The 24,839-nt window shown below is 42.9% G+C and overlaps 1 protein-coding gene across 9 annotated transcripts in view; it reads left to right on the plus strand.

Moving 5' to 3' along the window:
- Positions 1 to 24,839, plus strand: part of VAV3 (vav guanine nucleotide exchange factor 3) — a 373,539-nt gene that overhangs the window by 127,832 nt on the left and 220,868 nt on the right. The window contains exons 1-2 of one of the 9 annotated variants that reach the window (XM_085023768.1): positions 3,006 to 3,085; positions 3,803 to 4,919. The exons of the other annotated variants lie outside the window; for them this stretch is intronic. The gene's annotated coding sequence lies outside the window, so the exon portion shown is untranslated. Of the gene's footprint in view, positions 1 to 3,005; positions 3,086 to 3,802; positions 4,920 to 24,839 lie in introns of those variants that run through there. 9 annotated transcript variants of the gene reach the window in all.

The raw sequence follows: 24,839 nt of genomic DNA on the forward strand, positions 1-24,839 counted from the left end.
ATTGAAGTATTGTTGATCTACAGGGTCATGTTAATTTCAGGTGTGCAGCAGCGTGATTCAGGTACACACACACATATATGCTTTTTCATATTTTTTCCATCATAAGTTATTACAAGATACTGAGTGTAGTTCCTTGTGCTATACAGTATGTCCTCATTGTTGATCTATTTTCTATATAGCAGTATGTTTCTGTTAATCCCAAGTTTCTCACTTATCCCCCTACCCTTTCCCCTTTGGTAACCATGAGTTTATTTTCTATGTCTGTGAGACAGTTTCTGTTTTGTAAATAAGTTCATCTGTATCATTTTTTTTTTAGATTCTATATACAAATGCTATCATATGATATTTGTCTTTGTCTGGATTACTTCATATGATAATCTCCAGGTCCATCCATATTGCTGCAAATGACATGATTTCATTCGTTTTTATGGCTAATCGTCCCTTTGTAAATATGTAGCACATCTTCTTTATCCATTCCTCTATTGGTGGACGTTTAGGTTGCTTCCATGTCTTGACTACTATAAATCGTGCTGCTATGAACATAGGAGTGCATGTATCTTTTCAAATTAGAGTTTGGGTCTTTCCCAGATATATGCCCAGGAGTGAGACTGCTGGATCATATGGTAATTCTAATTTTAGTTTTTTAAGCACCCTCCCTACTGTTTTCCATTGTGGTTGCACCGATTTACATTCCCACCACCAGTGTGGGAGGTTCCCTTTCTCCACACCCTGTCCAGCATTTTTTGTTTGTAGACTCCTAGACGATGGTCAGGCCATTAACTCAGGCCATTAACGTGGTTCAGCCATTAACGAACCCGCCAAGGATCCATGAAAATGCAGGTACAATCCCTGGCCCCGCTCAGTGAGTTAAGGATTTGGTGTTGCCGTGAGCCGTGGTGTAGGTTGCAGATGCAACTTGGATCCTGTGTTGCTGTGGCTGTTGCGTAGGCCAGTAGCTGTAGCTCCAGTTCAGTCCCTAGCCTGGGAATGTCCATGTGCCAAGGGTGTGGCCCTAAAAAGCGGGGTGGTGGTGGGGGAAATAGATGATGGCCATTCTGACTGGTGTGAAGTGATATCTCATTACAGTTTTGATTTGCATCAGAAATGATTATTTTAGGAAACATGAATGCTCTGCTTAATAAGACTTCTGTTAGATCTTGATCCATAGTAAGTCTAAAGTAGAAGATTGTTCCTTTTTAAACATTTTTTATTATAGTTAGTTTACAGTGTTCTGTCAATTTCTGCTCTACAGCAGAGTGACCAAGTTATACACATATAGAAGATGATTTGCTTATGTTGTATCTCTCCAGAGACAGCTTCAAGAGTCAAAGAGGTACCTCCCACTGCCTGACTTATTCAAGGTGGTGAATTTATACTAATCGCTTTTTTGTACTTTGTATCACTAAGTCACTGGGAACTTTGCATTGTTTTCCTTCTGCTCATAGGTCTTAAAGCACATTTGTTCCTCATTGTAAATTTAAAATGTGCTCAACTACTCTTCCGTCTTCTAATTATATTGGGTTGGGAAGATTTTTAAAAATTGGTTTTCAGAGAAGTGAGGGTCATATGTGTTTATGTTGCATCCCCAGACTTGAGAAAAGGACCAGGCAGTTGTGGTAACTACTGTCATGGAGTTTAATCCTACACTCGCCATGCTTCTATGATGAAAATAGTTAGGAGGAAGTGCTTGGGCAGTATATATATTTTAAAGACACTCAAAAAAGCTACTTAGCAAATTCCCCCACCCTCATATTTTTCCACTTAAAACTTAAAAATGATATATTTCCTTTCCTCTGAAAAGTACAGTTTGAGGCATCCATATTCTCATCACCAAGAATTAAAAAATATTAATATTTTGTTGTATTTGTTTCATATCATTTATTGTTTGTATAAAAGTATGTTAGATATGCAGCTAAAGTTTTCACACTACCTGCGATTTTTCTTCTCTCTCCCCGGATTTGACTATTATATGTATTATATAATATTATAATTGTAAAATTATTATATAATATTATATGTTATATTTGAGCATTATATGTATACACACACACATGAGCTGTGTGATACCAAGAGAAATAGTCCCTGTTGTAAGAAGTTGATAGTAATACATTTGGAAGGAGAAAGAAAGTTAAATTGTTGAAGACAGGCTATTTAGTTTTTTTTGATGAAGTATGTTTTGCTCTTTCATCAAAGACTCCGAAAAGTTCACAGCCTGTTTTGTTTCCCCTCCAAACTTGAGTTACAAACAGAGCTCACTCAGCTCTATTGTGCAGCACAGGGAAATAGAGCCATGATTTTTTTATAACTTTAAATGGAGTATAACGTATGAAAATATTGAGTCACTAGGCTGTACACTTGAAAGTAATATATTGTAAATCATACTTCAATAAAAATCACTCATACTTAATATAACAAAAAATCTACAGTCATAAGTGATTTTTAAAAAACAATTCTTAGGTCATCAGCTTCATTGGACAGAACTCATATATATTTTGACTAAAAGAATCAAACTTCTCAGAGGAGCCAGGCACTGGAGTGGAGGCCCGTGGAGTAAACTCCTTTTTAACTTTTCCTAATGAGGAGAGTGAAAAGGCCAGAGTAAGGCATCAGGAGGAAGACGCTGCTGAGAGTCTTGGCTTCATGGGAAGGTCCTCCACCTTCACCCATGCAATATTATTTTGTATTTTTATTACTTATGTGTATGTCCATAAATGCTTTTTCTGATAGTTGTGTGTTTTACATATACATAGCATTGACATAAATGACACAATTCAGCTTTTTTTATAAAAAAAATGTTTTTGAGATGCATCTCTGGTGGTGTGTACATAGTTCCAGTGCATTATCTTAAACTATTCCAGAACCAGTATAGGATACATCTTCATTTGTTTATCTGGTCTTTTTTCCGTCCTTCAAAAGAAGCAAACGTGTGTCGGTGTGATTCCTGAGTAATTACTGAAAGCACGATCAGCATTTTATGGTAAAAACTGCTCTGGGTGCATTTCCACACCACTTAACTGAGAACATGTCAGAATGCAGCCACGTTCTGGATGGATCCTGATTGATTGGTGCTGGGCCTGTGGAGACGGTGAGATTAAACAGGCGGGCAGATTTTCTTTCCTTTGGGAGACCTGCCTTTGGATGTTTCCATGATCCTGTTAGATTGTTGTGGCTTTCGCAGCAACTCTGGGAGAAGGTTGCTTCTCCTCCCACAAGGTCCAGGTGAGCCTGCCCCACTCCCCTCACCCTCTAAAACCTGGCCCGGGTGGCAGCCTCATCAGAGCAATAGGCCTGGTCGAGAGTCCCCCTGTGCCATTTCATGGCAAGCCTGTTCCCGGTTCTCCTTGCTGAATTAACTGCCTCTGTGTGTGGTGTCTAGAGCTTGTGGGGGTGGCTCTTGGAGATCTGATCTCCTAAGTCATTAGGTGAAATTGTGAAGTCGAGTCCCGACAGTGAACTCAGGGCCGTCACTTGTATTTTTCTTCTCTAAAAGCCATCTGCCAATCTATGAGGTTTTTGCCTTTTCTTTTTTCCCTTTCTCTTCTTTAGTGTGGGGCCTGGGCACAGCTGGAGGTCTGTGGTGGCTGAGAGAGAGACTGCCTGTCCTGTGGTCAGCTCCCCCTTGGGTTCCACCAGCCACTGGAGGCGCGCTCTCCTTTCCACCTCCTTCACCTTGGCCTCTGGAAGGGCGTCCTCCCCTGTTCCCTGGGCCACTGCAGTGGTCATTTCCCTGGCCTGCCTTCATTCCCCCTGTCGCCTCTCCAGTTTTGAAACTCAGCTCTGATCTTGCCTCTCCTTTGCTTAGTGTCTCCTGCTGCGACAGAGGAGAAGGCTCCCGGTTCCTAAAGCAGCCTTGAAGGGTCTTCATAGCCTGGCCCCGGCCAGCTCGGCCACGTCCATGTCTTGTCGTTTCTGCCACGTGGGCCTTCCTCTGGCTGATGGTTCACCGTCTGCCGCACCGGCTGGCAGGCCTCGGGCCTTGGGTTGTGCTGCTGTGCCTGCGTCAAATGCCCTTTTCTGCCCTGGGAACTCCTACTCTCTTCAGGATTTGGCAGCTGTTATTGAAGGGAGATGGCCAGGGCGGCTTGATGGGACGCAGGTTCTCAGCCTCTGGACGTGGCGTGGAGCGTGCACTGCACTAGAGTCAGGAAAGCCAGCTGAAGACCGGGCTCTGGCCCTGTTCCCTGATGCCGCCACCTCTAGATGCTCAGCACTGGTTTGTCATGTATGCCATGAAGATCCTTGTAAACTTGGAACCATCCTCGATCCTCTCTGTGCTTTAGTTTGCTCGTTTCAAAAATAAGAGGGTTTGAATCGTCATTCTATTAGGTTTCTTCCACATCTAAAAGTTTCATGATGTTTCCCCTTCTGTGCACTGTTCTATGCTTCCCAGTTATCAGAAATGAGAACATATTACTTTAAAAACTTGAGCTGCCAGGTTGATGTTCTTAGGACTCCAAGCAGGCCAAAGGACATAAGACAAAAGAAAAAGCATTAGGCCTAAAGGTCAACGAGTCCCTGCAGGCAGGCCCATGCGGCACCGGAGTGGAGGTTCTAAGTGAGTATCGTTGCACTGCTGGGAGGTGTGCAGAAGGAGGGGCACAGACGAGACTGTATAACCCAGGTCAGCACAGGATGTGAAACCAAAAGACTGCAGGTGGCCGGCATCACCGAGTTAAGAGACTGACATTGATTGAATTGAGTACCGCTCTACGCCTGGCACCAGATGAGGGCTTTTGCATCCTCTTATCTCATTTCATCCCAGCAACCACTTTGCAGAATTGACGTGGTTATTTCAACTTGATAGGTGAGAAAACAGGCTCGGAGAAGTAAAGTGACTTGCCCAAAGTCACTCAGTGACTAACTCTTCAAGGTGTTATTTGAGCATAGGTTCATCAGATTCTGAAGCCTGTGTTCTTTTGGTGAGTACCTCACGTTGCCTTTCTGTCAGACGGTGCAAGAAGTGCCCACGCGTGCCCATGCAAGGGGCCAGGGTTTGGGAGGTCTCTGGATCTTAAGCCAATAGTGTTCTGATTGTTGGCAGACAGCGCTGGAATTTCCTTCCAGATACCCCATCTTCTTAAAAGAAGAACTTTCCTGCTCTTTCACAAGCTGTCTCATTAGCATCGCTGTCAATCAGGATTCCTCGCCATAAGCACAGAAGCAGAAAGTCACTTCGGGTGCATTGAGTGCTTATCAGAATCTCTGGGAGGGCCTTAGAAGCAGGCAGCCTGGACCCATGCCCCACATCATCAAACTTGTCTGGTGATGAGGCGGCCAAGGGCACTGTCTTTGCGACTTGATGCTTGTCCCGGACTCCAGCCACTGCTGCTGGAACCTTGATTTAGGTGCTGCCACCAGTTGCCATGCCTTGCTTTTTTATTTTTCTAAACTTCTTAGAGTCTGGGGCTGGTGTATCTGACTGGCAGAAAGTAGGTCACGAGCCCAGGCCGTAACTGCAGTCAGGCTGAGGTGTGACTGTTGGATATTTTTATTCATAAGTTTGTTTCTAGAGTAGGAGGTGGGTTTTGCCTCCTATGACAGGCAGGCATGCTTCCAACATGGGAAGGCGACAGATACACAGGAGCCAAAGAGAATGACAGATAGACACTGTAGCATCTAATAGTGTTTAGATAATAATTACCATATAGAGTAGGTTTTCTCCTTTTTTTTTTTTTTTATATTTTATGGCTGCACGTGTGGCATATGGACGTTCCCAGGCCAGGGATTGAATCTGAGCCGCAGCTGTGACCTGAGCTATAGCTGAGCTACAGCTGTGGCAACAACTTTCCTTGAACTCATTTCTCTGGGCTGGAGATTGAACCCATTCCCCTGCAGGGACTTGAGACGCTGCAGTTGGATTCTCAACCCACTGCACCACAGCAGGAACTCCTCTCCTTATTTTTATAATAAGAACACTGCGTTGGAAGTTTTCATTCTCTTGCGGTAGAAACTTGGGCATTCTCTCTCATTTATCGTCTGGAATCACTTGTCACCAAGTTCTCCTGATGCTTCAAATCAGATTCAGGTCTCTCACTTCCTCTCTGTTTACTAGGGAATAACCCTAGACTGGGTCCTTAAGACATCGAAGTTGGATTTTCTTGAAAATATCTTTCCCTGGTCTCAGCAATACCAGTTTCTTTCTCTTGCATCCAGCCTGCAAATTCCTGCCAGAATACATAGTGCCATTTTCATCATACCTCATTGCTTGCAGTTATTACAGTTAACCATTTGCTGATTCAGGAGTCAGTGACACGTCAATTGGCATCGTTTCTGATTTGAATCTGTTAGTGGCTGACGAAAGGGAATTTCAGCAAGGAACTTTGTCTCCTGTCTCCTTTTCTTTCAAATATCTAAATTCTACCTTTTCTTAAGTACAGTTTGTCTCTCTTTTTCTGTGAAGTCCCTGTATCATTCCAGACTTTCATATTCATCTTTCTTTATTTGCTGCTTATGTATTTATAATCTATTTCATAATTTATTAGTGGCATTTTCTAATTTTATCCAGTGTTTTGAATTCTCATATTCTTTTTTTTTTTTTTTTTAATGCTTTTTAGGGCCATACTTGTGGCATATGGAAGTTCCCAAGCTAGGGGTCAGATTGGAGCTGTGGCTGCCACTTAAGCCACAGCCACAGCAACACAGGATCTGAGCCACGTCTGCAGCCTACACCACAGCTCAGTGGCAACGCTGGATCCCTGACCCACTGAGTGAGGCCAGGTATCAAACCCGTATCCTCATGGATACTAATGAGATTCGTTTCCACTGAGCCACCATGGGAACTCCCTAATTCTCACATTCTTATACCCTCCCTGCACCCCCAACCCAAGTCCTTAAGGGGAAGCACCATGATGTCTGTTTGTTCTGTTCTTGGTGTTAGACCCATAGCAGAGTCTTGATTATTGGTGAAGTGAATGGGAAATCTATAAGCTTGGATGTCTATTCTCGTTAGTGTTGTAGTTTTTTTTTTGTTTTGTTTTGTTTTGTTTTGTTTTTGTCTTTTTGTCTTTTTGTCTTTTGTCTTTTGTTGTTGTTGCTACTTCTTGGGCCGCTCCCACGGCATATGGAGGTTCCCAGGCTAGCGGTTGAATCGGAGCTGTAGCCACTGGCCTACGCCAGAGCCACAGCAACGCGGGATCCGAGCCGCGTCTGCAACCTACACCACAGCTCACGGCAACGCCGGATCGTTAACCCACTGAGCAAGGGCAGGGACCGAACCCGCAACCTCATGGTTCTTAGTCGGATTCGTTAACCACTGCGCCACGACGGGAACTCCTCGTTAGTGTTGTAGTTTTTAAGGATACCGGAGGAAGGGAACCTGATGGAGCAGTTCTGGATCCATCATTGCGTGGACTGCTGAGCTGTGTGTGTGTTGTTCTTCATGTGGCGGTAACGCTGACTATGTTAAAATAGTGCTGTATGTATAACCGGAACCACAACTGTTCACAGCCAAAATGGACCCGCTATGTACAATTAACGTCCCCTCTTCCTACTCTTTGGAGGTCTGTCTGAGAAATAATAAAGAAAAGGAGCCGTTCTCAGGGTATTTTAGGTCATAGAAGACATGTCACGCACAGAGGAGTTGACAGGTCCTTTTCCCTGGTGCCTGTGATAGCATTTTTCCACTTTCTGTGTTTCTTCGAGGTATCCTTACATTGGGATTGTTACTGTGCACAGGTCCTAGCTGTACACAAGAGTGTTGTCTTGCCAGCAGCACTCGATAAAACTGTCTTTTGGTGTATTCCGCTGTTGTGCTAGGTAACTTTCTGCAAACCAGAACTTCTTGAGCTGTGCCTACCTCTAAACTTTTGAGAATGATATCATTTTTAATATTTCTTTTGAAACCTAATATACTAAGAATATGTGATTTTTAAAAATTTTGTGCCTGCCATCATTAATTCGGGGTTGGCTCCCCGAGGAGCAAGCAAGCATTTTGATGCGAAAACAAAGCGCGATGGACTTGTGCATTCATCGATGGTGTGAACGCATGCCATCTTGAAAAACCTTAAAACGAAATAAAAACCTCGGTCCGTGTTACCTCATCTGTGACTATTCTTGTTTTCCTAGAACTCTCTTTTAAAAGTCAAAGATGTTTCTCAGAGGAGCCCTGATTTCATAGCATGGTAACAGACATCATGTGTCTTCTCCTTGGATTTGCTCTTCTCCAGGTTCCTTTGTGGTTGTGAATAGTTTTCATACTGATCTGTAAGAGCTGTTTGGATAGTAGAAACATTAACTCCTTGTCTTGGATATGTTGGATAGGTTTGATTTTGTTATTATTTTGCCGTGGACTAGATTTACATTTTCATGAATTCTCTGTTGAAATGTTCCATTATGATTTCTAAGTCTCTAATGACCTAGAATTTCTTGGTATTCGGTGAGAAGATAGTTGATTGAAAAAAAAAAAAAAATGAGACCATCTTCAGCCAGTGCTCTCTTATGTAGTATTTATGCTTGTCCAGAGTTTTCTCAACTTTGCTTCCTATAAGAGACTTTCCCAAAATGCTATCCTATTTTTAAACAAAATGTCAGCATACCTCTTCTTCGGTGCAGGTGAATAATTGTGCCCAGTGTCACGTCCTGTGTGGGTCTCCCAGGCTTCTTGGTCCTTTGTCCATGAATGGGAGGCAGAGAACATGCCTCCGGGGCATCACTCCAAGGCCTTTGTTCACCTTTCAACAGCTTTCGAATGATGAAAACCTTGTTTCTTGCACATGAAATGAGATTTAAAAAGGAAAAAAAGACACACAAGAATAACCCAGATTTTGTCAATTTTATGTCTTTCATCTTCTTTATGTCAGTGTCTGTCTTAGAAGAAAATCAAATTGTCTGTTAATTCAGAACACATTCACGAGTCAGGAAAGGACTTTTAAGAACTCTGCCCATGTTCCTGAAAGGAAAAACCCTTTTGGAGAATCCTTGTTTTTAATCTCTTATTTCCTGTTTCTTAAAATTAGTTTAGGGCTCCCTTTACACATTTTCCTTTTTTTTTTTTTTTCTTTGCATTTGCTTTTGTGTTTGGTGGCTCTCACGCTGCTGGTCCCGAATCGTCCGTCTTCCTTCCCTGACGTCGGATCCTCTTGCCTAATGTTCCTGTTTTTCACCCATTTTCCTGCTGTCTTCTGTCTGCTCATTGTGGGATGATCTCAGGACATCCGGATGGATGGAAAAAACGTGTTTGCGAGCTTCCCGTGGAACATGATCAGCTTATTTGGTGACAGAAAGATAAAACTGTCCAGCTGAAATACTCAGGAAAAGAAAAGAAAACAAAACGAACTAGCCCATAGCTTTATTAACTAAAAGAGCCCAAATGGTAAGAAAACATATTTCAGTCTCATCACAGAAATTTTAATGATGAAAGCAAGATTCCACTGAGATGCCGTTTCATGAATTTTCACAAAATAGTAGCATTTCTGTGGCTTATACCAATTGACCAAACCACCGTCATTTCTTTGGAGATGGATGAAAATAGAGTCTGTGCGTTTGAAAGGATGATCGGAAAGTCTGACTAGCTCGGTTCCCTGGGCGAGAGTGTCGTTCTCTTCTGGTCTGGGGAGGAAAACGTGCCCCTGCCTCTCCTTTCTGTGTGTTTCTCTTCTCCTGCGGCTGTAAGGGTGTAGGAAGCTGATGGAGAGGTACGAGCTCCCCTCTAAGAGCAGGACCACCTAAGACAACCGGAACCACTACAGCAGCTGCTCCCAAGTTCCCAAAGGCTGGCGCTTAGGTGGGGGGCTGCTGCTGTTGGAACCTCCAGAGTTTGTCTTGTCAGCAGCAACTTATCTGCAGAACTTTTATCATCTTTTTCTTATGGGACAAAATGTTTGTTACAAGGGGAGAGATTATTTCAGGAAGGGCAGTCTTGATAAAAATACAAGTTTCTCAAGACATCTCGTAATTGAAAAGGGGTTGTTTTTACCAGAACATGTCATTTGCTAGGAACAATAAATTATGCTGTCACTTGAGGGCTCTTAAAACCTTTCTAGCCGTGTTTCTGTAGGAAATTCAAATCATGGACTACTCTGCCAATGCTTTTCTTTGCTCTCCTGTGTAACAATAAAAAATTGTTTTGTAAATTTTTTTCCCCTCACTCTCAGTTTCATAATGTTGGGGTTATTTGGGAATGAAGTGGAACCTGATTGCAAATTTGGTATTTAAGGTATAAAATAAAATGAGATGTGTCCACAAAACCAAGATTTTAACCTACAGGCATTGCACAGATTAGAGCCTGTGCTTATTGACTTTGTTATTGTTTTAGTGCATTTTGGATGTATTTTTCTGGGCCCCTACCCTACCTTGTAAGCACCTTGGCTTATAGATAATTTTGTTTCCTTGATAATATTTAAAAACAGGATCTTGCGTATTGTAAATGCTCATAAAATAGGTGATTCGACTAGTCTATAAATTAGAGATGCTTTAAAGGATCCAAGAATCCAGATTCCTAGGCCGTGGTACCATCCAGGTACTAAAAATCTCGTGCTGACACAGTCATCCTCTTCCTTGCCTAGAAATGTGATCTCCTTTGTTGAATGTATTAAATATTTCATCCATGTTCTTCTCATTGGAAGTTAGGCAGTGTTGCTTTCCCAGACTCAGGTTGTTGTCTGATTATAGTAATGACTCCACCACAAAACCTTGCTGAACTGACAGTGGACAAAGGAAACCTTGAAGAAATGGTTCTAAGAAAGAGACTGTGTGGTTTGCTTATTCTTCACTTGCCAAGAATAACACAAGAACGGCTTTAAGGGGGCGAAAAATCACAGGAGCACCTCAGAATACTTTCGGATCAAAGGCACAGGTGGATGATACAACAATGCCTTTCCCTTTGGTCAAGTTCCCTTTAGCCTCGGGAGCAGTGTGGAATAGCTTATTTGTAGGGAAGTTATTAAAAAAAAAAACCCCTCCGTGGTTTAATGGTATATACCCGGAACTTTAAAAATGTGCGTACCCTTTAGTCTAGAAACTTCACTTCTAGGAATTGTTATCAGGGAATAATTAGATACAAGGTCAGATATTCATGTACAATAATATTCTTTTTTTTTTTTGTCTTTTTTTTTTTTTTTTTTTTTTTCCAGGGCCGCACCCAAGACATGGAGGTTACCAGGCTAAGGGTCGAATCAGGAGCTGTAGCCATCAGCCTATGCCCCAGCCACAGCAATGCCAGACCTGAGCTGCATCTGCGAGCTACACCACAGCTCACGGCAACGCTGGATCCTTAACCCACTGAGCCAGGGATTGAACCCACATCCTCATGGATGCTGCTCAGATTCATTTCCGAGGAGCCACGATGGGAACTCTGATAATATTCTTATCATTGTGATAGGTTGGAAGACCTCATGTGTTGATCAATAGGTATTGATGAAATGCATTGTAATCTCTTACTCTCTGCAGATTCTGGGTAACCCTTAAACAATCATTTCATATATTTAAAAAAAGAGTTATGTTCCCTGGGCCACTGAGGCAACGCTTGAAACAGGAACAGATCTAGAGTTTCCCGTGCCCTGTGTCCCAGTGCTTTGGAACTGCGGATGGTGTGGGGGCAGCTGATCATTCATGGGGATTTAGATGACGGAGTGCCCTCTCTGTGAGGGGTGAGAGCCAGGGCCAAAAGTTTCCTTCAGTTGAATTAAAGTGACAGACTCTTTCTTAGTTTTAACACTTCGTAGAGTCTCCTTTTTCTAAGAGTCTTGAAAAAAATCTGTCAACAAAAATATTATACTCTAAGAAAATGTTTAGAGTTTTTGTTTGTTTGTTTGTTTTTGCTTTTTAGGGCTGCACCTGTGGCATAGGGAGGTTCCCAGGCTAGGGGTCCAGTTGGAGCTACAGCTGAGGCCTACGCCACAGCCTCTGCAACACAGGATCCTTAACCCACTGGGTGAGGCCGGGGATCGAACCTACAACCGCATGATTACGAGTTGGATTTGTTTCTGCTGTGTCACAACAGGAGCTCCAGAAAATGTGTATAGAGTTTTAAAAGCACTTGGAATTGCTGTTTGGGGAGTTTGCTGTTTTATGTGGCTGTTTGGAGTTTGCTGTTTATATAAATGTTTATTCACTGCTTTTGTCTCTCCTAGTCCCTTTTCATTAAAAGCACTTTCTTTCCTTGGAGGCCTAGTGTGCGGGTCTTCAAAGTCGTTCGTGTTTTGATTCCTGTGTTCGGTAAAAAAGGCCCTGGTTCATGAGCGTTGGGAGCAGTGGCATTGCTTAGCCCATATGTGTCCCATATTTCTGCTAAAGATGGACACTTGAGCATCAAAACTTTCAGAAATCCTGTGTCAGCTAAGCCTCCCAGGACACTGTGTAAATTATCTCTATTTTGAGACCTAATTAAATATGTATGTTGAGAGCATTTTTCTAAACAAGCATTTGGGCTCTGAAATCAATCATCACCGTTCAAGTGTGTGAAAATAGCCAAAATTGTGTCTTGCCTGGTCATCTGAGCACTACATTTCTATTAATTATTAAATCCCTATGCTTGCTCCTTGTTTGTCAAAGTATAAGGTTGTTGGTTTTTTTTTGGGGGGGGGATAATAACATTGCTCAGTTTCTGTTCCCCTTGGATCTTGGACCTGGCCACCAAAATGTATTGCCACATTCCCTATAAAAGAGAAGAAAGAAAAATCCAACAAGCTTTGTTTATTGCCTTTAAAGAAAATGTTTCTTGGAGTGCTTTGGTGGCTTAGCGGGTTACGGATCCTGCATTGTCACTGCTGTGGCTCTGGTTACTGCTGTGGTGCCAGTGTGATCCCTGGCCCCGGGGACTTCCACATGCCATGGGCACGGGGAAAAAAAAAATGTCTTTAAAGTTAAATTATGTTTAATGATTTTTCATGCCCAAGGCAAAAAGCCAAGGATGCACATGGATCGCCTGCATTGGTCTCGGGTTTTGGCAGAACTGAGACAGGCAGGGAGTGAGAGCGGGTGTGAAGAGCAGTGTGGGGCGAGGCTGTCAGGGCAGTTGTGCATTGTTCAACGCTAGGGGGTGCCCTTCACGGTGGCTGTGCCCTGTGTACTTTACTACTGTGTCCAAGGCCGTGCGCAGTGGCTTCCGGCACCAGGACCCTGCCCTCCTTCTGGCTTGTCCCCTGGAGGAGCAGGAGTAGTGTGTGGAGTCAGATCTCAAGTGATTCTCCTTAAAAGCTACGTTTCAATATATAAGCGCAAAAGATAGATCAGGTTGTCTTTTAGGAGAAGGATTAGTAACAGTCTCCACCATAAGGAGAGAAGAAGCAGAGTTAAGTTCTAAACATTGCTGGAACTGTAATGGAAAGAAAGTTACTGTCGTTTCTAGGCCCTGCCCCCCCCCCCCCCCTTCAAATATCTATTTGACAAAGGATGGAAAAGAAAACATGAGCATTTACACTGAAATCATGTTTCTTGGGAAAGTGATCTGATTTGAAGGGATCATTTTGACACCTAGAAACCCAGAGTTTCAGTGGCTTTAAAGTAGTTCTTTTTTTTGTGTGTGTGTGTGCCTTTTCTAGGGCCACTCCTGCGGCATATGGAGGTTCCCAGGCCAGGGGTCAAATCGGAGCTGTAGCTGCCGGCCTACACCACAGCCACAGCAACACGGGATCCAAGCCGCATCTGTGACCTACACCATAGCTCGGGGCAACGCCAGATCCTTAACCCACTGAGCAAGGCCAGGGATCAAACCAGCCACCTCACGGTTCCTAGTCGGATTCGTTAACCACTGCGCCACGATGGGAACTCCTAAAGTAGTTCTTTTCTGAGTGAAGCTGCTCAGTAGAAAAAACTGCTCTGTGCTTGATCACATTTGTGGTTACATCAGGTTAGCTCTGCAGCGTTACAGTGGGTAAAACCTCATGTGGAGAAAGATGATAATGGTAATTAGAATTGTTTGCTGTGCTTCATCATATAGGATTCAAATTAGAAATATTAGTATTTTTGCAGCAAGGAAAATCGTCACACATATTCTCGACTACATTCCTACCTTCCTTGGCTGAAAACAGTCGGAGGTCATTATTAGTGGATAGTAAGTACCTAATATTAATTTACGTATTAGTCTATATTTATGCCAGACCATCTTCCCCCACCTGTGTGTGTGTGTGTGTGTGTGTGTGTGTGTGTGTGAGAGAGAGTGAGAGAGAGACTTGGTTCACATTTAGTTCAGTTACCGTTCTAACAAATTTGGATCTAGAAAATTAAATGGAGAACCATGAACGTTACTACAGTTTTAGATTTTTAGTGTTATTACAGTTTTGGACTTTTTTCAATCTGCAGCATCTGACGTCTTTGCTTTCTTTTTGATGAGTGGTCACCAGAAACAGAGAGGGCAAATAAGGAAACAGACTTTGAATAGGAAATTTTGCACGATTAATTCATTTATCAACATGTGTCAGTAGATTGTATAGGGTAGAAATATGATAGAGCTTAAAGTAAAAGCTGGGTCTTGCATAGCCGAGTGAAAAGTACTCTTTCAAAGTCCTATAATTATCTCAAGAAACAGCAAGGTAGTTGTTTGTCAAATCATTTTCAGGTCTCTCATCTCTAGAGTATGACTTTTTCCAGACCAGCTCTGTTTTCATCAGTTTTAAGTTTTGGACTTGTGATAAATATTTTGTTTGAACCAAAGGCTGGCACCACAGAGCAGTAAGAAAAATTTGAGAACTGTTTTTCTTTGCAGGTCCAATTCTGAAAGTATCTTTGCATTAAATTTTTTTTTTCCTCCTTGGAATAAAAGCCTATGTGCACTATTAGTAAACCTTCAAACAGTGTAGACATATTAAAAAATAAAAACAAAAGTGAAATGCATAGCATTTCCACTTCTTAGTTAGCCACTGCCCTTAGCAGTGCACCGAATGTCTTTGCATGTCCTGTTTACAGGACGCATAGGCAGCCTGTGGCTGGGGTTGGGTGGGAGGCGTGGGAGAAGAGGCCACCTGCCTGGCTACAGCAGCCAGGGCTGAGAGGACCCCTCCTATTTCTGCCCAGGCCTCTTACTCCTGATAGAGCAGTGGGAAGGCACAAGCCCTTCTCACACGACCTCACTTTGAGCAAGTAGAATTGCATTCAGTGCTAAAAAAATGCATCCCCTATTCCTTTGTTGGGTTGTGTTCCTTCTGCAAGACTGTTTACATCAAATAGACCTGAACATAGTTTCTTTTCCTTTTTTTAAATCAAGACTTTATCTAGATTAACAATGAGGGGAAAGCAGAGGGCTAAAGGGAATAACTTTAAAAAACTATGATCTTGCATTAATCGCTCCATGACCGAATCTCTCTATATCCGTGGTTCATAAAGGGTGGTCCTTCGTCTGACAATCCCTGGCGTCCTCCAACTTGTTAGAAATGCAAACCCTCAGGCCTACTGAATTGGAAACTCTGGCGGTGAAGCCCAGCATCTGTGGTCCAACAAGTCCTCTGGGTGGTACGAACCCACGATAAGGTTTGGGAACTGTGCTCTGTATAAAGGCAAAAGATTGAAGGTTCTTTTTCTTTTGGTTTCTCCCTTCTCATCTCCTTGCACTTTAACCACCCCACCCCTGCCCCCGCCACCCCCGCAACAGTGCTGTTCCTGAGGCATGACATTTTCCCAGGGGCTGAGCTCTTTTCTGTCTCTGCCGTTTTTCTGCCTTGAACGTCATTGTCCACCACTGTCCGCGTAGGAAATCATTTTTTAAAGCGCTATTCCAGTTGTAACTCGCTGCAATGCCTCCCCTCCTCTGACGTGCAGATCCAGATGGTCTTGACTCTTGTGCCCTTTGGAGCCTGAGGACCTTGTTCACAGCACTTAGCATTTGATGGTCATGCCTGGTTTATAGGATTCTCTTTTCCACATTGTTGGGATGTCCTGGAGGAAAAGCATGCATCACCTGCCACTTTTTATCTCTGACACCTACTGGAATTTCTGGCATGGGCAGATGCTCAGCCGATGTATGGTAACTGAGGGATGAAGTGCAAACTAACAAAACAGGGACTTCTCCAAGCTTTAGAATTACTTTAGGGCCAACTGGTGTTACAGGAAAGCTAAAGTGGCTGGGCGTGGATGCCACTAATTGTTAGATAGCATATGTAATTTCTCTGACACTGTGTTTCCTACTGTGTAAAATTGTCATAACTCCCACCTCATAGGTTTTTGTAGAGGTCCTGGCACACCGATAGCTCTGAAAAATGGTAGCCAGTAATAATCGTAATAAAATTAGTACCTTCTTGCACATTTCAGTAATTTTAAGACTTTTGTCATCCTACCTTGAAGTCGTACTCTGTATTTTTTTCACTTTTGAAGTTATTTTACTCATTAGAACCGAAAAGCAGATACACGTGATTGAATCAAACTATTTAATATTTTGTGGAGTTAAATATATTGGTGGCAAAATTTTTGATCAGTATCAGTATGCATTACTGTTATATGGCAATAATATAGTCATATTATAAAAGTTCATAGACTTTTTTTTTTTGCTTTTTAGGTCTGCACCCATGGCACATGGAGATTCCCAGGATAGGGGTCGAATCAGAGCTACAGCTGCTGGCCTACACCACAGCCTCAGCAACGCAGGATCCAAGCCGTGTCTGCAGCCTACACCACAGCTCATGGCAATGTCAGATCCTTACCCACTGAGCGAGGCCAGAGATTGAACCCACAACCTCATGGTTCCTACTCAGATTCGTTTCCACTGTGCCATGATGGGAACTCCAAAAGTTTGTAGACTTTTATATTTTCCATATAAAAGGTTGCTATATGGCAAATTTGTGTACATATACTTTAAAGAACAAAACAAAACAGGAGTTCTCTTGTGGTGCAGTGGGTTAAGGATCTGAAATTTTCACTGCAGTGGCTTGTATTGCTCCTGTGGTGCAGATTTGATCCCTGGCCTGGGAACTTCTACATGCTGTGGCCACAGCCAAAAGCACCCAAAAATAAAAACAAACAGTAATACATGTTTATTTTTTAACCCTCACTTGTCAGACAATACAAAAATTATTGACATTGCCATGTTTCCCAGGCATTTATTTTGTGGAAAAAAAAAATTTTTTTTTTTTGGTCTTTTTGCCTTTTCTAGGGCTGCTCCTGCGGCATATGGAGGTTCCCAGGCTAGGGGCCCAATTGGAGCTACAGCTGCCAGCCTATACCAGAGCCACAGCAACACGGGATCTGAGCCACGTCTGTGACCTACACCACAGCTCACAGCAATGCCAGATCCTTAACCCACTGAGTGAGGCCAAAGATCTAACCCTTGACCTCATGGTTCCTAGTCGGATTTCTTAACCACTGAGCCACGACGGGAACTCCATTATTTTGTGAAATATTTTTTATATTCACTTATACAACATAATGTGCTCTCTTATAAACCTTATAAGATCTTTATTCAGGCCAAAACCAGGTTCATATGTTCTTTAAACACGTCAAGAATCCAAAACATTAATAAGTATATATTTAGTAGAAGAAAAGTACAGAGCCTTCCACTGAATTGTTTGCATCAAATTATAGAACATGTATGGACAGTCAGGTACCCTGGCACCAGTATACATGTCTCATGTCTAAGAGCACTGATCTGTAAAAATATAAGTTCCACCAGGCAAAAAAAAACAAACTTCTGGTTTCCAAAGGGAAAAGAGAGATGGGGAGGGACAAATCATGAATATGGGATTAACAGATACACACACGGCTATATGTAAAATAGATAAGCAACAGGGATTTACTGTATAGCACAAGAACCATATTCCATGGCTTGTAATAACCCACAATAGAAAATAATCTGTGATATGTACATATCATTTTGAATCACCTTGCCTGAAACTAACACAATTTTGTACATCTATATACTTCAAAAGAAAAAAGCAGCAATGTCATACCACTCTCGGTTCACTGCTAGGACTCGGGGGTGTGGCAGCTTAGTGGGTGGAGTTGCGGTTCGAGAGTCGGCAGCCCATGGTTTTAGAGATGAAGTCCTGGGGCTGAGAGAAGCCACACAGTCTGTCCATTTCACACCAGTCGTGGCCAGAACCAGAATCGGAATTTCTGTGCCCTCCCATTCTGGTAGCATCATTGCTTTGAGACAATCATATGCATGAAGCCATTGTGTAACAGCTACTTTGATAGAACATTTAATGCCAAGGACTTTTTGATGTGGCCCGAAAAAAAAAAATAACGAAGCCTTACTCTTTGGTTTTGTTTGTTCATTCATGTGACCAATTACTCCATTCTCGAACTATCATGCTGTCTTCAATTCTAAGAGTTAGAATTTTTTTTAAAAAATTCAATGAATTATATTTATTGTTGTACAACAACCATCACAACCTAATTTTACAACATTTCCAACCCCACACCCCAGCCCATCCCTCCCTCCCCACCCTGTCTCCTTTGGTAACCGTAAGTTTTTAAATGTCTGTGAGTCAGTTTCTGTTCTGCAAATAAGTTCATTGTATTCTTTTTTTTTTTTTAGATTCCACATATAAGTGATAGCATATGATTTTGTGTCTCACTGTCTCTAACTTCACTTAGCACAATAATTTCTAAGTCCATCCATGGTGCTGCAAATGCCCTTATTTCATTCCTTTTTTATGGCTGAGTAGTATTCTATTATGTATATGTGGCACATCATCTTTATCCACTCCTCTGTTGATGGATATTTAGGTTGCTTCCATGTCTTGGCTGTTGCATATATTGCTGCAATGAATATTGGGATACATGTATCTTTTGGAGTCATGGTTTTCTCTGGATAGATGTCCAGGAGTGGGATTCCTGGATCATATGGTAATTCTATTTTTAGTTGTTGTTGTTGTTTTTTTTTTGGTCTTTTGTCTTTTTAGGGCTGCACTTGTGGCATAGGGAGGTTCCCAGGCTAGGGGTCTGATTGGAGCTGTAGCTCTGCCGGCCTACACCGCAGCCATAGCAACACAAGATCTGAGCCATGTCTACGACCTGTGCCACAGCTCAAGGCAGTGCCAGATCCTTAACCCACTGAGCGAGGTCAGGGATCGAACCTGTGTCCTCATGGATGCTGGTCAGGTTGGTTAACCGCTGATCCATGACGGGAACTCCTATTTTTAGTTTTTTGAGGAATCTTCATACTGTTTTCCATAGTGGTTGCACCAGTTTACATTCCCACCAACAGTGTAAGAGGGTTCCCTTTTCTCCACATCCTCTCCAGCGTACATTGTTTGACGATGGCCATTCTGGCTGATTTAAGGTGGTACCTCATAGTAGTTTTGATTTGCGTTTCTCTAATAGTTAGTGACATTGAATGTCTTTTCATGTGATTTCTGTCCATCTGTATGTCTTCTTTGGAGAATTCTGTGTTTAGATCTTCTGCCCGTATTTTGATGGGGTTATTTGTGTTTTTTTTTTTTTTTTTTGGTATTAAGCTGAAGGAGGTGTTTATGTATTTTGGAGATTAATCTCTTGTCAGTTGCTTCATTTGCAAATATTTTCTCCCATTCTTTGGGTTGTCTTTTCATTTTTTTAAGAGTATCCTTTGCTGTGCAAAAACTTTTGCGTTTAACTAGGTCCCATTTGTTTATTTTTGTTTTTACTGTCATGACTCTAGGAGGTGGATCTGAGAAGCTATTGCTGTGTGTGTCAGAGAGTGTTCTGCGAAGAGTTAGGATTTGAAGGGAGGGGAGTTAGGAATAAAGTGAGGATCGGTGTGGGGATCAGGGATTTGATGGGATCAGGAATATCTTTTGGTTCATTACTTCCTAATAAGTGCTGCTCTTTTGACCTGGCCTGGTCAAAGCAGCTACTTGAAACATCCAATTCAGAGTGTCCCTTTGGACAGAGCATAAGGAACTGAATGTGCTACTTCATCGAGGGCTCTTTTCATTAGCCACGGTTTCTCTCTCTCTGTAGTCTTGAAAGACCCATGACTTCTGCACATTTTTATGCCTTGATATATATTTGAGTCTGGGCTGCCACCATAGCATCTTATCCTCTTAACTCAGGCTGCTCTCAAGTATTCTCTGGGGGAAATAACCTAACATCATCCAGATTTTCACACCTCTTAAATATGGCACATTTTGACAGGATCATCATTTGCGGGTGTTTAAGACAGAAGATGATAAAAAGAAAAAGACAACAGTATTAAAAGAGAAACATCCTATTATTAGAGTACAGTCTACCATTCATTGCATAGAAGCCGATACAGGGTAGACCCAGCATGCTTCCCTCCAAAGGGTTTTTTTTTTTTTTTATTTTTTGTCTTTTTGCTATTTCTTGGGCCGCTCCCGCGGCATATGGAGGTTCCCAGGCTAGGGGTCGAATCGGAGCTGTAGCCACCGGCCTACGCCAGAGCCACAGCAACACAGGATCCAAGCCGCGTCTGCAACGTACACCACAGCTCACGGCAACGCCGGATCGTTAACCCACTGAGCAAGGGCAGGGACCGAACCCGCAACCTCATGGTTCTTAGTCGGATTCGTTAACCACTGCACCACGACGGGAACTCCCCTCCAAAGGGTTTTGTTGGTGTGGCCTAGGGATTCTGATGCTGCACAATGGCCATCTGAAGGACACCAACCTGACAAGGGTTTAAAGGAAGTAATTTGTCCAGGTATTCAGACATGAGCTATCTAGTTTCATCTGTAGACAAATATTTTCTCCTTCGGGAGTTTTTGTCCCTTCCTGGGCACTGTTGGGAGGCAGTTGGGCTCGGCAGGTGAAACCAAGCCCCATCTAGCTGCTGGGCCACGCGTGTCCGGTGCAATCTGTGTGTCAGTCTGTTTTCAAAGGTTGGTCAGAAAGAGTCTGAGAAACAGCTTTGGAAGTGAGGGTTGATGACTCTCCAAGTAACTCTAATCAAAGAGTTGTGAACTTCATTGACTCTTTTTTCCCTTTCTTTTTTGGTCCTGTGAATAAACTGTACCCGTTTTTCCAGGTGAAATACTTCACCTGAGGTTAAGCAGAAACCAAGTGACAAATGCAAAAGTGCCTCAGGAGAAAAGCTGAGTCCAGGACCCCCCGCGTGAACCCTCTCTGCTCCCGTCAGGGCTGAGCTGCACTTCTACAGCCTTTGAGAGGATTATTTTCTCTGTGCCGGTTCTTGGTAAATACTCAGACTCTGAGGGAAATTCAGATTAATTCCACATACACACAGAGCAGCTAATGACTAAAAAGTCCTCCTTGCTCATTGCAGAATAGGCACGTTCCAGAAAGAGAAGTCTTCCAGGACTCTTAAGGTAAAAATCCCTTTCAGGATTTAAAGACCTCAGGTAACAGAGTTCTAAAGCAGCAGATATTGTGGCACCACTTCAAAAATAGCTATTTAAGTCCTCCAGCTAAAATTACTCCTAAACGGGACATTGCAGCAAACACCTGGAGTGAAAGAGAGGTGGTATCTCAAAGGGAAATTAAAGAATAAAATGCACGTTAATCTTCGGGTTTTTTTCTTAAATCATAATGCAAGTGAATTTTAAAAAGCTGAGTAAATCCAGTGGAATGTAGGTGGGAAGGAAAACTTAAGGTACCATGATTGCTCATGATCCTCAGCAAAGGCTGAAAAGGACAAGTAAGATGAAGAGGGGGAAAAAAAAAAAAACCCACCCCCAAAACAGAACTATGACTCAAATGTATTTCCATAAAAACAAATAGTTGCAAATCCCTCAGTAGGAGTCAGGCTCCTTCTGGGCCAGCCCCCGATTTGAGATCCCAGCCTGACACAGGTTCAGCCTTGATGGGAGGGGTCCTGGTCACAGATTCACTGCAGTTCTGGGTCAGCTATTTCAACCTTGGTCAGCCAGAGCTATCTCTGGCTCCCACTGGAACAAAATCATATGTCTAAAAAAAAAAGTCTGGATTTAATCCTCTCTCTGGTGCATCTTCCACACCGTAATGAACTAGAATCAGATCGGATTTCTAAAGTTTGCTCAGACTGGACCTGCCTCTCTGGGCTTCGGTGTATCCAGTGGTGTGTGAGTTGGGTTGATCCCTTTTTCATTACACTTGTCATGTCCATTTCCTCTACCATCTCCCACGCTTACTCTGTCATCAGTTCAGAGCCAGGCTGGTGTCCTAGGCTCAGGCTCCTTCTTCTGAGCTGTCTTGTGCAGCCACTAGATGAGTCTTCTTAACATACTGCTTTTTGACGGTTCATTCTCCAGCTCAGAAATCCTTTCTTAGCTCCCCATAAATAAACAATAAAGGTTGGCCTCTCTAGCCTAGCGTATGAAACTATCTGCCTCCAACGAGCCTCTTTAGCCTCTTAACAGCCCCCCCTCGTGACTCCAGGGTCCTTTGTAGGGGCCCTGCAGTCGTTGCTTGCTCCAGTGTGGTTATTGAGCATCTCTGAGCTCTGTGGTTTCTAGGTGCTGTGATACTGCAGCAAAGCCTGACACAGCCCCAGCTCTCATGGAGCTTATTCTCTAGTTCAGGGGGACAGGTAATAAATACATCATATTTCAAATGTGAGACTTTATGACGAATATGAAAAGGGTGGTGAGTTGTAGCACAGGCACCTTCTCTTTGAAATCCAGTAGCCCTAGCTGGTTCTATGCTTTATCTAGCAGTCCTCACGAGCTGTCTTGATTTTCATGGTTTTAGTTTCCAGCCTATGGATCGAAGCAGGCATGGGTATGCTTGGTTTCGCCGGGTAAGGGCTCTTGTGCCTGGACCACAAGGACCATATCTTTCATCTCTTTGTAGCTCCCAAACCGTGTGGCATCAGTGCTTTCATGTGGGGAGAGAGCATGTGTAGTGGTTAGGCGAGCGTGCTCTCTGGGTCAGATCATCTGTGTGCAGGTGCTGGCTTTACTGCCCGCTGCCTCTCGGCTGTGGCCTCTTGTGCCTCTCCCTTCCTCAGTTGAGCTGCCTCTAAAATGAAAAGGATGACGTTCTCGTCTTCATAAGGTTGTCATGCGTATTTCATAACATGCTCAGTGCACGGACGGGAGTGTATGGGTGTGTATGTGGGCTCACAAATGTGTATGGTATCGAATAACACTGAGTTGTTTACTGCTGTCATTTTTGTTTGGGTGAGGTTAACTTTAAATCTGTATAAATATTCACACGTCTAAACAGAAATAACCCTTAAAGAAATGAGGATGCTATGTTTCCTTACAGTCTACTTAATTACCAACCAGATGGAGGAACATAAGCCAATGGGCTCTGGCTTCTCAGCGGGTTCTGTTGTGTTCATTGCTTCTCTTGTATTCACTTTCACCGTACAAGAAGATTTTACATATAAATTATTTCTCAGCGAAACACTGTGTCTGGAGTTGAAGATAAATAAGATGTGGAAGTCAGATGTAATTATGCCCAGATCCATTTTCTTGGGCATTTTGTTGTATATGAATTTGTACCCAAATGCTATAGACTAAACATATACAAATAAAGTTTCAAAAGCAGTTAGCATGACTGCATAATGAGGCAGTCCTGGTTTAGTGAATATCGATACCTTTGTTACTTGTAATTTACATGGACTCTTATAGGTGGTTACTTTAATAGGACGTGTTTCCTGTTGATTGGTCGGACAAAACGATGCAGGAAGTTACTGGTAGGAATTGTTTATATTTTCATGTGAATTTGAACGACACTAGTAAAGGAATTGTTTTAAGCTATGAATAGATAGAATTTATATTTCCATAATACTTAGTGTATTACAACCCTGAAAAAAAGGTTTCCTGTAAAAACACAGTCCAAGTTTCTATGCTGGTAAAATAGAGGAAGGTCCCTCACACTTGCTTCATCAGTATGACGATGAATTTGGTAGCAGATGCGTGTCAATGCTTTGTTTTTTTCTCCCTGGTGTTAGACATAGCTGAGGGTTCAGGGGTGCACATGGAGCACAGTTTAGCTTTAGAGGTGGTTACCCTCCTTAGGGATCAAGATACCTGAGAATTAAGGAACACTGCAAGTCAAATGGCAGCTAAAGTTCCAACTCTAAAAGTACTCACAGCATCCTCTGCTTTGGGCAGGTCTGAGTACTCAGAACTGGATTCGAATCTAGATTCAGCCATTGGCTTGTCATGTTCCCAGAAGCATTCCACCTCTAACCCCTGTTTTATTAAAATTAGAATATCATATATCATAAGTTTTATGAGCGCAAATAAAGCTAAGTACTTAGTGCCTAACTGTCTTAAGCACTCAATACTTATTTGCCAAATAAAAGGCTGGGGGAGAAAAAAACTCCTACTGTTTCTGTTTGACTTTAGGCCTTCAGAAAGCTGTTCTAGTATCTAAGCCAGTGGTTTTCAACCCTGGTTATATATTAAAATCACCTGGGAAGCTTTTTAAATGTCCTGATGCTGTGTGAGTCATAATTGATGAAAGTAAGGTCTGGATAGAGGTGTTTGGAAAGCTCCCCACGTGTTTCTGACTTTGAGACCGTGTTGAGAACCATGGATCTTAGCCATCTGAGAACCCCGCTGGTGTCGCCTTCTTCCTTTACGTGAATTGATTCTGAGATGCTCTTGCACGTGTCCCCTTCTCTACATCACAGTGCCCTGGGCCAGGCCGGGTGCTTCGTTACCTGAACTTTGAGTTGTCCCTCTTCTGGTCTCCATTCCAGCAGTCTGTTTCTCCTCTGGTTCCTCTGTTGAAGAGCCAGCCCAGTGATCCTAGGAAACAAATTGGAGCCCTCCTGGCACACCTTGCCCAACTCCATGGCCTATCCAGGGAAGGCCTAAGGCCTCCATGGCCTGCGGGAGTCTGGCTCTCAGCCCCTGCGATGCCTGGGCAGTTGTACCGTAGCTCCTCTAGTCTGATAAATGCAGCCACGTCCCCGGGGAGGAGCCCTGGTGGAGGCAGACACTTATTTGGGGTTCCATTCGTGTCCCAGTGTGATCGGTGGATGTACGCATCCCTTCCCCATTTGGGAGAAAGAACACGAAGAAATAGAGTTTGAAATAAAGAGAAAGAAGGAATCATGCCAGGCCTTTTTGCAGTCCGTT

Source organism: Sus scrofa, chromosome 4 (genome assembly GCF_054392235.1).
Source record: "Sus scrofa isolate SSC_HxYL_T2T_F1_AM1 chromosome 4, Sscrofa_HxYL_maternal_Yorkshire_Landrace_v2.0, whole genome shotgun sequence".
Taxonomy (NCBI): Eukaryota; Metazoa; Chordata; class Mammalia; order Artiodactyla; family Suidae; genus Sus; species Sus scrofa.